The sequence below is a fragment of the Desmodus rotundus genome, chromosome X (assembly GCF_022682495.2).
Source record: "Desmodus rotundus isolate HL8 chromosome X, HLdesRot8A.1, whole genome shotgun sequence".
Classification (NCBI taxonomy): domain Eukaryota; kingdom Metazoa; phylum Chordata; class Mammalia; order Chiroptera; family Phyllostomidae; genus Desmodus; species Desmodus rotundus.
The window spans coordinates 70,987,756-71,002,002 of record NC_071400.1 but is presented as its reverse complement, the minus strand read 5'-3'; positions in this window follow the sequence as shown (position 1 = coordinate 71,002,002).

Here is a 14,247-nt window from a genome sequence, read left to right as displayed (position 1 = left end):
AAATTTGTGGCTTATGAGCTAGCTTTAACTTTTACAGGTTATATAACCATGGACAATTTATTTGGCCTGTCTAGACTCATCTCCTCAGCTTAAGAAATGTAGGAAATATAATTCTCTTTCTATGATGATTAAAAAGTAAAATGAAATGCATAAAAATCTTAGCAAAATATATAAATAAAATAAATTCTGATAGATGCTTGTTATCTTTCAATGAATGGAGGGAGGCCTTTGGTCATGGTGGCCTGCAGGTATACTGGAGCATCATAATCAGTACTGTTGATCTTGAGTACTATGGTAGGAGACTTCAGTATAAGTGAAATGAACCCTAACTCCCTGATTTTTGTCCATTATGAAGTCCCTTCTAGGTGGAGAAGTGGGGGGTGGGTAATGGGAATGCACCTTAGAGAAAAATCACATTCATATTGTGGTTAAAACATTTCTAAAATAATTTAAAAACTGACTCAAAAGTCTTGGTATTGATTTAGTGCCCTTTTTTTCTTCTGCTTCAGAAGTAGAACAGATTCCCAAGAAAAGTTTATTGCTTTACTTGACTGATATTAATACAATATTCCTAGGGACACATTTTCACAGCCTGGAAACAGACCCATTATTGTGCTGCAGTAGGGTGAGGGAGGTATGGGAGGAAAGAGAGAGATTATTAGTCACTAATCACTTGGTTGATTCCAAATGACCATAGTATACTGCTGTTAGAGATCAGGGTGTGTTCATTAAGAAGATAATTATGGTCTATATGACAAAAGTAATTTTACTTTAAATTTTACAATAAAACATTTGTGCAAATTTATCCCCCCTTGAAACCACCTTAACTGGGAAGTCTTACTGTGTTAAGAACCACAAGACTGCTAAAGAGAGTCTTTAATATTTAATAATAGGGAGGTTGTAGCTTTTAAGGACATGCTGTCATCTTCTCAAAATGCAAGCCTTGTGTAACCCTGGAGACCAAATAACACATGGCTGCTAGTCTCTCTTCTTTGTAAAGTATTTCTGTAAAAGTGTCCCTGTCATACACTGCCCTGAAATAAGGTGGAATGGAAGAAGCATAGTCTAAGAGTAATAGAAGTAATCTCTATTCTAGCAATAACATTACCTTGTTATTTGGAAAATTACTTGTCTTGATTTGGTTTTCTAATTTTGAAAGGGCATCATCAGGACTAACACTTCAAACTAACAACTGCTAGCCTCACATCTACTCCTCTTTTTAATATGTCTCCCTGCTACTATTTTATAACTATTTAAATTTCTTGCTCTTTTATCCAAAGCACTTCGTTTTCTCCTCTGTTGTAGCTCTAGTCATGCACACACAGCAGTATAGTTATTTATATATAAGGATATTCTTTGCTTGCCATGATATTCCTATAATCTTGCATAGTACCCAATATATTGTAAGTGCTTGATTATTGCTCATTGAATTGATCCTTATGTTTTTAATCTTTTTCTGATTTTTTAAAAAAGTTAAAATTTGTGTTTACTCCCACCAAGGATATAATATGCATTATGACACTCCATAATGTGCTACTTCTCCCAAAGCTGGTATCCCTTCTCAGTACCCAGGCATGAAACCTGGGTATATTCATTATTTCCTACTTCAGACTATCAACTGTCTTCCTCAGGACCCTCACTGTTACTGCTCACTTTTGAGCCTTAAACCTAACGTCCAAGCAAGAGGCCATCAGACCAAAGTTTCTCACAGTTTCTTTTCCTGTGGCTCACCAGAATCTTACTCAAAAGGATACCTGTTACTCTGCCTCGACATAAGTGAATTCTAGAGTTGGGCATACATATCTGCTCCCCAACACTGCATTCTCTGAAACGTTCTCTGAAAGAAGTTTTAATCTTCTCTAAATAACCTTATAAAATAGTTGTAAAGTACATATTTTTAAAACTCAAGCTCAGATTTGCAGTTACATTTTCATCAGGGAATATTTTAAAAGATTTTAAGCTATTTAGAAAGAGCCCAAAATGTGAAAAAAAATCTTCCATATTTATTTATTGTTTTTTGGATTGATATCTTTTTAAAATTTTAATTAATTAATTAATTTTTTTCAGTTACAATCGTCTGCATTTTCTCCCCTTCCCTCCACCCCACCCCAGCCAGTCCCACCTCCCTCCCCCACCTCTACCCTCCCCCTTGATTCCATCCCTGTGTCCTTCATAGGAGCTCCCACCTCTACCCTCCCCCTTGATTCCATCCCTGTGTCCTTCATAGGAGCTCCCACCTCTACCCTCCCCCTTGATTCCATCCCTGTGTCCTTCATAGGAGCTCCTATAGACCCCTCTCCCCACTATCCCCTCCCCACTCCCCTGTGGCTATTGTTACAATGTGGAACATAATCAACAAAAGAAAAAAGCAAACAAAATATAACCAGAGACATTGAAATTAAGAACATTGTAACAAAATTCTTCCATATTTAAAAAAATACAGTGTCCATCCTAATTCTAAAAATCAGAACCTTAGTGCTGGATGTTAAAGATGTACAGGGTATTTCTGTTATTTTATCTAAAACAAATTTCTTTCCTCTTTCTACCTGCCAACCATCGATCCTTGGCCTCAAGGTCCCTTCATTCCTGAATTGGAGATTTTACCGTGACCTTATTCCAAGTGTCAGGGAAACCACAGACAAGTCAAAGAAATCTGAATGGGGAACATGTGACATGTCATCAAGAGTAAGGTTTCTTGCTAATGCTGGAGGAAAACCTTATTAAACAATATATGAAAAATTTGTCACTTAAGTAGAGTTCCCTTTTTTTCATTTTTTTAATGTCTTCACCCAAGGATATACTTATTGATTTTAGAGAGAGGAGAAGGGAGAGAGAGAAACATCTATGTGAGAGAGAAACATAGATCAGTTTTGTCTCACATGCCCCGGCCAGGGACCAAACCCACAACCTACACATGTGCCTTGACCAGGAATTGAACCTGAGACCTTTTGGTTTATGGGGCGATGCTCTAACCATCTGAGCCACACTAGACAGGGTAAACCATTTTAATCATTTAATTCATGTGGGACAATTATTATTCCCATTTTCATTAGGGGAACCTGTTGCTTAGATCCATAAAGAATTGTATGAGGTCATACAATTAATAAACAAAATATCCAGGATTGAAACTTAGGTTTTTCTGATTCCAAAAACCTATACTTTAAACTTATACCAGCATTCTCAAAGTCAGCATTATCTGGGACCATTTAAAAAAATGGAAATTATCAGATCCGATTTCAAAGTTACTGAATTAGAAACTCTGGAGATGAGGCCCAGAAATCTGTGTTTGAAAGAGCACACAAGCAGATTCCAATGCATGCTGACGTTTGAGAACCAATACTTTCAACCATTATTCAGTTATATTTAATGTTATTTATTGATTATGCTAATTACATAAAATTAAAATATGTCATCAAAATTAAGTTTAAATTATGAAACAATACACATCTTTAACAGATTTATTTAATTATAATAACCATATAATAAACTGAACATATTTAATGTGTATAATTTGAGAAATTTTGACATGTGTTTATACCATAAAAGTACTACCACAGTCATGATAGTAAACTTATCTATCACTCCCAACTTTTCCTCATGCTTCATGGAAATCCTTCAGTTCCAAAAATGCCCAATCTATCTCAACAAGCAACCATTCATCTGCTTTTTGTTATTATACATTAGTTTTCATTTTCTAGCATATTGTACAAATGGAGTCATGCAGTACATATTATTTTTGTTTAACTTATTTCTGTAAACATAATTATTTTGAGGTTTACCAGCTTGTTGTTTTTATCAATATTTTGTGCCTTTTATTGCAGAGTAGTATTTTGTAAGTTGATGTTACAAAATTTGTTTATCTATTCACCTGTTGATGGACATTTTTGTTGTTTCTAGTTTTTGGTTATTACAGATAAAACTGCTATGAACAAGTCTGTGTATGAATGTGTGCTTTCTTTTCTTCTGGCCAGATCATATTGTAGGGGTATGTTTAACTTTTCAAGAAATAGCTAAAGTATTTTCCAAAATGGTAGTACTATTTTACATTCCTATCAGCATTTATGACAATTCCCTTTGTTCTACACTTTCACCAACATTTAATATGGCTAGTTTGGATTTTTTCTTTTCTTTTCTTTTTTCTTTTTTTTAGGTGGCTAAAAACAAAAGATCTGATGGTAAGAAGAGTGCTCAAGGACAATAAGGTCCCCGGGACCCGGGACCCCGCGGTACAAGGGCGGCAGAAGCGCCAGCCCAGGCGCAGGGGCTGCTGCAGGAGTCTTGGGAGAGGGCCAGGCTGAAATGTGAGCAGCCAGGTGCTTGATTGGACCAGGGGGGCTTGAAAAGGAGGAATTTCACAAAAAGAAAAAGAAAATAGAGACACTCAGGGGCTAGTTAGAGAACTCTCGGTAGCCTAGGACCCTGGCGCCCCTCCCCTCTCCGCCCCTGGACTGCAGCACCGGAGCCAAGGCGCTCACCTGAGGTCCGGGCGCACGCAGATTAGCAAACAGGGACCCATACAAGAAACCCCAGAGGGGCGCCCACACCTGAAACCTCCGAGATCATCTGGAGCAGAGGCTAGCTGCTCAAGCCACAGGCCCAAAACCTCGGAACCGAGTGCCCCGTGATTCGGTCCCAGGGCGGCCCCGCCCGCCCAGAGACTCAAGCCCAGGGCGGCTGGATCGGCCCCCCAAGCACAGGGCCGCTGGTGCGGCCGACTGCGAGCTCACCAAGCGCAGGGCCGGCTGGATGCGCGTTTTCCAAGCACAAAGCTGCTTGCGAGTGTCCTAACCCCAAGGCGGCTGAATCCACCGCCTGCGCGCGAGCATCCCAAGCCCAGGCAGCTGGATCGGCCAGCTGCACGCTCCAAGCACAAAGCTGCTTGAGAGCTTCACAAACCCAAAGCCACTGGATCCCCCTGCTGCGCGCATGCGTCCCAAGCCAAAGTGGCTGGAGCCACCACTTGCGGGTCCCAAGAACAAAGCTGCTGGATTGGCTGATCAAGGGCCTGATTGACTGCCAGGGACCACACCTACAACGCCTACCTAACACTTGCGCACCCTGCAGGGCCTACTAGCTCTCTAGGACAAAGGCAGAACACCCAGCAGAGGGGAGCTGCAGTGATAGGGGAGTCTGTAGGCTGAACAACAGAGAAGAGTGTGACCCAGGAAGGGAGAAAAGTGAAACCAATCCTTCCAACCACCCCCTCCCGTTGCACAGACAGGACACCAGCAGAACTAACCTGACCGGTTTAAAGCCAGCAGATTTTTTTTTTTCCCTTTCCTCCTTTCCCCCTGAATTCCTTCTTCCTCTCTCTCTTTTTATTTTTCATTCCTTCTTCCTCCCATCCTTTACCATTTTTATCTCTTCTTCCTGCCTTCTTTTATCTATTTCTATGTTTTAATTTTTGTTAAAATTCCTTCTTATCTTGCCTCCGATCTTTCTTTATTCCTTCTTCCCTCCTTCCTTCCTTTCCTCCTTTCCTATTTCCTTTTTCCCTCCTTCCCATCTTTGACTTGTTTTTGTTTTGTTTTTTTTTCTTTCTTTTCTTTCTTCCCCCCTTTCTTTTTCCCACAGGTGAGACAACAAAACCTGGAGTGCTGAAAAGACTAGAGTTAGACCGTGTTAAACACATAAACGTCAGCTCAAGAACAGTGAGCACAGGAGATTAAGGAGACAGAACTACCGAATCCCATTGGCATTCTACCATAGAAGTTCATATCATAAACCCAGGGAGTCAGAATAGAGCAATTTAAGAAGCAGAGGCCAACAAGAAGAGCCTCACAAACAATGGGAAGACAAAGAAACAATTCCCAAATGAAAGGAAAGGAGGAAGTCTCAGAAAGAATGCTAACCGAAAAAGAGGCAAGTCAACTATGAGATACTGAGTTCAAAGCAATGGTCATCAGGAAACTCACTGAGCTCTCTGAGCTCAAAGAGAACTACCAGAAACTACAAGGAAACTACAAGGAACTCACTGCAAACTATATCAACATGAAAAAGGAAATAGAAAATATCAACAAGAGCCAAGAGGAAATGAAGAATACAATTTCTGAATTGAAGGACACAGTAGAAGGAATGAAAAGCAGACTTGATGAAGCAGAGGATCGCATCAGCAAGCTGGAGGACAAAGTAGAAAAAAACACCCGAAAGGGCAAGAAAAGGAAAAGAGGCTCAGAAAGAATGAAGAGGCAATAAGGGAAATGCAGGACAACATGAAATGTAACAATATCCGTATAATAGGAATACCAGAAGGAGGAGAAGAAGAAGACCAAGGGATAGAAAACCTGTCTCAAAAAGTAATGATGGAAAAGTTCCCTAATCTGAGGAGAGAAAAAGTCACCCAAATCCAGGTATCACAGAGAGTCCCAAGCAAGAGGAACCCAAAGAGACCCACTGCAAGACACATCATAATTAAAATGGCAAAATTCCAAGACAAAGAGAGGATCCTAAAGGCAGCAAGGGAGAAAAAGGAAGTAACATACAAAGGAGCCCCAATAAGGTTAGCAACTGACTTCTCAATGGAAACGCTCCAAGCCAGAAGAGAATGGCAAAAAATATTCCAAGTAATGAGAACCAGAGGCCTGCAACCAAGACTACTTTACCCAGCAAGGCTCTCAATCAAGATAGAAGGCAAAATAAAGAGTTTCTCGGACAAAAGAAGTCTAAAAGAATACACTTCCAGCAAACCAGCTCTGCAAGAGATGCTAAAGGGACTGCTTTAAGGAAAGGAAGGAAAAGAGAAAGACAGAGGAACACAGGTAGGAAAAAATGGCAATGAATAACTACCTATCGATAATAACCTTAAATGTAAATGGATTAAATGCTCCAATCAAAAGACATAGAACAGCTGAATGGATAAGAAAACATGACCCACACATATGCTGCCTACAAGAGACCCATCTCAGGACAAAAGACTTACACAGACTGAAAGTGAAGGGCTGGAAACAAATTTTCCAAGCAAACGGACAGGAAAAATAAGCAGGGGTAGCAATACTCATATCACACAAAATAGACTTCCAAAGAAGGGCCATAAAGAGACACCCGGAAGGTCACTTCATAATACTCGAAGGAAGAATCCACCAAGAAGACATAAACATTGTAAATATATATGCACCCAACATAGGAGCACCCAAATACATAAAGAAAATCTTGGAGGATTTCAAGAAAGATATTGACAGCAACACAATTATAGTAGGGGATTTTAACACCCCACTATCAAAAATGGACAGGTCTTCCAAACAAAAGATCAACAAAGATATTGTGTCACTTAACAATACCCTAGAGGAAATGGACTTAACTGATATATACAGAGCTTTTCATCCCAAAGAAGCAAAATACACATTCTTTTCAAGTGTCCATGGAACTTTTTCAAAGATAGACCACATGATAGGACACAAAGCAACCCTCAACAAATTCAAGAAAATTGAAATCATATCAAGCATCTTCTCTGACCACAAGGGTCTGAAACTAGAAACCAACCCCAAGGGTAAAAACCCAAAACACTCAAAATCATGGAGACTGAATAGCATGCTATTAAACAATGAATGGGTCAAGAACGAGATTAGGGAAGAAATCAAAAACTTCCTGGAAACAAATGAAAACGAACTCACAACAACCCAAAACCTATGGGACACATCAGAGGCAGTCCTGAGAGGGAAGTTCATAGCAATACAGGCCTACCTTAAGAAGTTAGAAACAGTTCAAACAAACAACCTAACCCTATGCCTACAAGAACTGGAGGAACAACAACAAAGACAGCCCAGAGCAAGCAGAAGGAAGGAAATAACCAAGATCAAAGCAGAACTAAATGACATAGAGACTAAAAGCACAATTGTAAGGATCAATGAATCCAGGAGCTGGTTCTTTGAAAAGATAAACAAAATCGACAAGCCTTTAAGTAGGCTCATCAAGAAGAAAAGAGAGAGGATCCAAATAAACAGAATTAGAAATGAAAGTGGAGAGATTGCAACTGATACCACAGAAATACAAAGGATTGTAAGAAATTACTATGAAGGCGCTCACCTGAGGAACGGTTGCGCACGCAGATTAGCGAACAGGGCCCATACATGAAACCCCGGAGGGGCGCCCACACCTGAAACCTCCGAGATCTTTTGGAGCAGAGACTAGCTGCTCCACCCACAGACCCAAAACCTTGGAACCGAGTACCGCGTGATTCGGTCCCAGGGCGGCCCCGCCCACCCGAGAGTCTCAAGCCCCCGGCGGCTGGATCGGGCCCCCAAGCTTAGAGCCTCTGGCTAGGCTGCGGGCTGCGCGCTCACCAAGCGTAGGGCCGGCTGGATGCGCACTTCCCAAGCACAAAGGGGCTGGAGAGAGTCGTAACACCAAGGCGGCTGAACCAGCAGCTTGCAGAGCGCCAGCCTCCCTAGCCTGGGCGGCTCGATTGGTCGGCCGCCTGCGCGCTCAGAGCCCAAATAACGTCACAAACCTGAAGCAGCTGGATGCCCCTGCTGCGCGCGCACGCGTCCGGAGCCAAAGCGGCTGGAGCAGCCACTGGAGAGTCCAAGAACAAAGCTGCTGGATTGGCTGATCAACGGCCTGATTGCCTGCCAGGGACCACACCTACAAAACAGTGAAGAGTGTGACCCAGGAAGGAAGAAAAGTGAAACCAATCCTTCCAACCACCCCCTCCCGTTGCACAGACAGGACAACAGCAGAAATAACCTGAACAGTTTAAAGCCAACAGAAGATTTTTTTTTTCCCTTTTTTTTTTTTTCTTTTCCTTTCCCCCTGAACTCCTTCTTCCTCTCTCTCTCTTTTTTTTTCTTTCATTCCTTCTTCCTCCCATCCTTTACCATTTTTATGTCTTCTTCCTGCCTTCTTTTATCTATTTCTATGTTTTAATTTTTGTTAAAATTCCTTCTTATCTTGCCTCCGATCTTTCTTTAATCCTTCTTCCCTCCTTCCTTCCTTTCCTCCTTTCCTATTTCCTTTTTCCCTCCTTCCCATCTTTGGTTTTTTTTTTTTGTTTGTTTGTTTGTTTGTTTTTTCCTTTACTTTCTCCCCCCCTTTCTATTTTTCCCACAGGTGCGACAACAAAACCTGGAGTGCTGAAAAGACTAGAGTTAGACCGTGTTAAACACATAAACGTCAGCTCAAGACCAGTGAGCACAGGAGAGTAAGGAGACAGCACCACCGAATCCCATTGGCATTCTAAGATAGAAGTTCATATCATAAACCCAGGGATTCAGAACAAAGCAATTTAAGAAGCAGAGGCCAACAAGAAGAGCCTCACAAACAATGGGAAGACAAAGAAACAATTCCCAAATGAAAGGAAAGGAGGAAGTCTCAGAAAGAATACTAACCGAAAAAGAGGCAAGTCAACTATCAGATGCTGAGTTCAAAGCAATGGTCATCAGGAAGCTCACTGAGCTCTCTGAGCTCAAAGAGAACTACCAGAAACTACAAGGAAACTACAATGAACTCACTGCAAACTATATCAACATGAAAAAGGAAATAGAAAATATCAACAAGAGCCAAGAGGAAATGAAGAATACAATTTCTGAATTGAAGAACACAGTAGAAGGAATTAAAAGCAGACTTGATGAAGCAGAGGATCGGATCAGCGAGCTGGAGGATAAAGTAGAAAAAAACACCCAGAAGGAGCAAGAAAAGGAAAAGAGGCTCAGAAAGAATGAAGAAGCAATAAGGGAAATGCAGGACAACATGAAACGTAACAATATCCGTATAATAGGAATACCAGAAGGAGAAGAAGAAGAGCAAGGGATAGAAAACCTGTTTGAAAAAGTAATGATGGAAAATTTCCCTAATCTGAGGAGAGAAAAAGTCACCCAAATCCAGGAATCACAGAGAGTCCCAAACAAGAGGAACCCAAAGAGACCCACTGCAAGACACATCATAATTAAAATGGCAAATTTCCAAGACAAAGAGAGGATCTTAAAGGCAGCAAGGGAGAAAAAGGAAGTAACATACAAGGGAGCCCCAATAAGGTTAGCAACTGACTTCTCAATGGAAACGCTCCAAGCCAGAAGAGAATGGCAAAAAATATTCCAAGTAATGAGAACCAGAGGCCTCCAACCAAGACTACTTTACCCAGCAAGGCTCTCAATCAAGATAGAAGACCAAATAAAGAGCTTCCCAGACAAAAGAAGCCTAAAAGAATACACTTCCAGCAAACCAGCTCTGCAAGAGATGCTAAAGGGACTGCTTTAAGGAAAGGAAGGAAAAGAGAAAGACAGAGGAACACAGGTAGGAAATAATGGCAATGAATAACTACCTATTGATAATAACCTTAAATGTAAATGGATTAAATGCTCCAATCAAAAGACATAGAACAGCTGAATGGATAAGAAAACATGACCCACACATATGCTGCCTACAAGAGACCCATCTCAGGACAAAAGACTTACACAGACTGAAAGTGAAGGGCTGGAAACAAATTTTCCAAGCAAACGGACAGGAAAAAAAAGCAGGGGTAGCAATACTCATATCACACAAAATAGACTTCCAAAGAAGGGCCATAAAGAGACACCCGGAAGGTCACTTCATAATACTCAAAGGAAGAATCCACCAAGAAGCCATAAACATTGTAAATATATATGCACCCAACATAGGAGCACCCAAATACATAAAGAAAATCTTGGAGGATTTCAAGAAAGATATTGACAGCAACACAATTATAGTAGGGGATTTTAACACCCCACTATCAAAAATGGACAGGTCTTCCAAACAAAAGATTAACAAAGATATTGTGTCACTTAACAATACCCTAGAGGAAATGGACTTAACTGATATATACAGAGATTTTCATCCCAAAGAAGCAAAATACACATTCTTTTCAAGTGTCCATGGAACTTTTTCAAAGATAGACCACATGATAGGACACAAAGCAACCCTCAACAAATTCAAGAAAATTGAAATCATATCAAGCATCTTCTCTGACCACAAGGGTCTGAAACTAGAAACCAACCCCAAGGGTAAAAACCCAAAACACTCAAAATCATGGAGACTGAATAGCATGCTATTAAACAATGAATGGGTCAAGAACGAGATTAGGGAAGAAATCAAAAACTTCCTGGAAACAAATGAAAACGAACTCACAACAACCCAAAACCTATGGGACACATCAGAGGCAGTCCTGAGAGGGAAGTTCATAGCAATACAGGCCTACCTTAAGAAGTTAGAAACAGTTCACACAAACAACCTAACCCTACGCCTACAAGAACTGGAGGAACAACAACAAACACAGCCCAGAGCAAGCAGAAGGAAGGAAATAACCAAGATCAGAGCAGAACTAAATGACATAGAGATTAATAGCACAATTGTAAGGATCAATGAATGCAGGAGCTGGTTCTTTGAAAAGATAAACAAAATCGACAAGCCTTTAAGTAGGCTTATCAAGAAGAAAAGAGAGAGGATCCAAATAAACAGAATTAGAAATGAAAGTGGAGAGATTACAACTGATACCACAGAAATACAAAGGATCATAAGAAATTACTATGAAGACCTATATGCTAAGAAATTTGAAAACCTAGATGAAATGGACACATTTCTAGAAAAATATAATCTTCCAAAACTGAATGAAGAAGAAGCAGAAAACCTGAACAGACCAATATCAGCAAAGGAAATTGAAGCAGCCATCAAGAAAATCCCATCACACAAAAGCCCTGGACCAGATGGTTTCACAGGAGATTTCTACAAAGCATTTAAGGAAGAACTAACCCCTATCCTTCACAGACTATTCGAAAAAATCCAAACTGATGGAAGACTCCCAAACTCTTTTTATGAAGCCAACATCATCCTAATCCCAAAACCAGATAAAGACACAACGAAGAAAGAAAACTTCAGGCCAATATCGCTGATGAACATAGACGCTAAAATTCTCAACAAAATATTAGCAAACCGCATCCAGCAATACATTAAAAAGATCATCCACCATGACCAAGTGGGATTCATCCCAGGGATGCAATGATGGTACAATATTCGCAAATCAATAAACATAATACATCGCATCAACAACAGCAAAGACAAAAATCACATGATCATATTAATAGATGCGGAAAAAGCATTCGATAATATACAGCACCCATTTCTGATAAAAACACTCAGCAAAGTGGGAATAAAGGGAGCAGTCCTCAACATAATTAAGGCCATATATGAGAGACCTACAGCCAACATCACATTCAATGGACAAAAACTTAGAGCTTTCCCACTAAGATCAGGAACAAGACAAGGATGCCCTCTCTCACCACTCCTATTCAACATAGTATTGGAAGTCCTAGCCACAGCAATCAGACAAGAAAAAGCAATAAAAGGCATCCAAATTGGAAAGGAGGAAATGAAACTGTCACTGTTTGCAGAAGACATCATAGTGTACATGGAAAACCCTATAGACTCCACTCAAAAACTACTCGACCTAATAAATGAATTTGGCAAAATAGCTGGATACAGAGTCAATACCCAGAAATCAAAGGCATTCCTGTACACCAACAACGAAACTGCAGAAACACAAATCAGGAAAAAAATCCCATTCGATATAGCAACAAGAAAAATAAAGTACCTAGGAATCAACCTAACCAAGGAGGTAAAAGACCTGTACTCAGAAAACTACACAACACTGAAGAAAGAAATTAAGGAAGATACAAACAAATGGAAGCATGTACCATATTCATGGATTGGAAGAATTAACATCATCAAAATGGCCATACTACCCAAAGCAATTTATAGATTCAATGCAATCCCTATTAGAGTACCCATGACATATTTCACAGATATAGAACAAACATTGCAGAAATTCATATGGAACCATAAACGACCTCGAATAGCAGCAGCAATTTTGAGAAAGAAGGACAAAGCAGGAGGTATCACAATACCTGATATCAAACTGTATTACAAGGCCACTGTAATCAAAACAGCCTGGTACTGGCATAAAAACAGGCTCATAGACCAATGGAACAGAATAGAGAGCCCAGAAATAAACTCAAATCTATACGATCAATTAATATTTGACAAAGGAGGCAGGAGCATAAAATGGAGCAAAAACAGTCTCTTCAACAGATGGTGTTGGGAGATCTGGACAGCTACGTGCAAAAAAATGAAACTCGATCACCAAATTACGCCATACACGAAAATAAACTCAAGATGGATAAAAGACTTAAATATAAGCCGTAAAACCATAAAAGTCCTTGAGGAAAACATTGGCAGGAAAATCTCAGACATTCCATGCAGCAACATCCTCACAGACACATCCCCTAAAGCAAGGGACATAAAGGAAAGAATAAACAAATGGGACCTCATCAAAATAAAAAGCTTCTGCATGGCTAAAGAAAACAGCACCAAATTACAAAGAGAACCAACAATATGGGAAAGCATATTTGCCAATGATACCTCAGACAAGGGCCTGATCTCCAAAATATATAAGAAGTCACACGACTGCACTCCAGGGAGGGAAACAACCCAATTAAAAAATGGGCAAAGGACTTGAACAGACACTTCTCCAAGGAAGACATACAGAAGGCCCAGAGACATATGAAAAGATGCTCAGCATCACTAGCCATCAGAGAGATGCAAATTAAAACCACAATGAGGTATCATCTCACACCAGTCAGAATGGCCAACATAAACAAATCCACAAACAAATGTTGGAGAGGATGCGGAGAAAAGGGAACCCTCGTGCACTGTTGGTGGGAATGCAGACTGGTGAGGCCACTGTGGAAAACAATATGGAATTTCCTCAGAAAACTAAAAATGGAACTGCCCTTTGACCCAGTAATTCCGCTGCTGGGATTATACCCTAAGAACACTGAAACACCAATCCAAAAGAATCTGTGCACCCCAATGTTCATAGCAGCTCAATTTACAATAGCCAAATACTGGAAGCAACCGAAGTGCCCATCAGCAAACGAGTGGATCCAAAAACTATGGTATATTTACACAATGGAATTCTACGCAGCAGAGAGAAAGAAGGAGCTTATACCCTTTGCAACAGCATGGATGAAACTGGAGAGCATTATGCTAAGTGAAATAAGCCAGGAGGTGAGGGACAAATACCATATGATCTCACCTTTAACTGGAACATAAGCAATAGAAGGAAAAAGCAAACAAAATATAACCAGAGACATTGAAGTTAAGAACAATGTAACAATAGCAAGGGCGGGGGTGGGGGGTGGGGGCGGCGACAGTGGGTAGAGGGGATTACAGGAACTACTATAAAGGACACATGAACAAATCCAAGGGGGAGGGTGGAGAGGGGGGAGGGAAGTGGGTTCA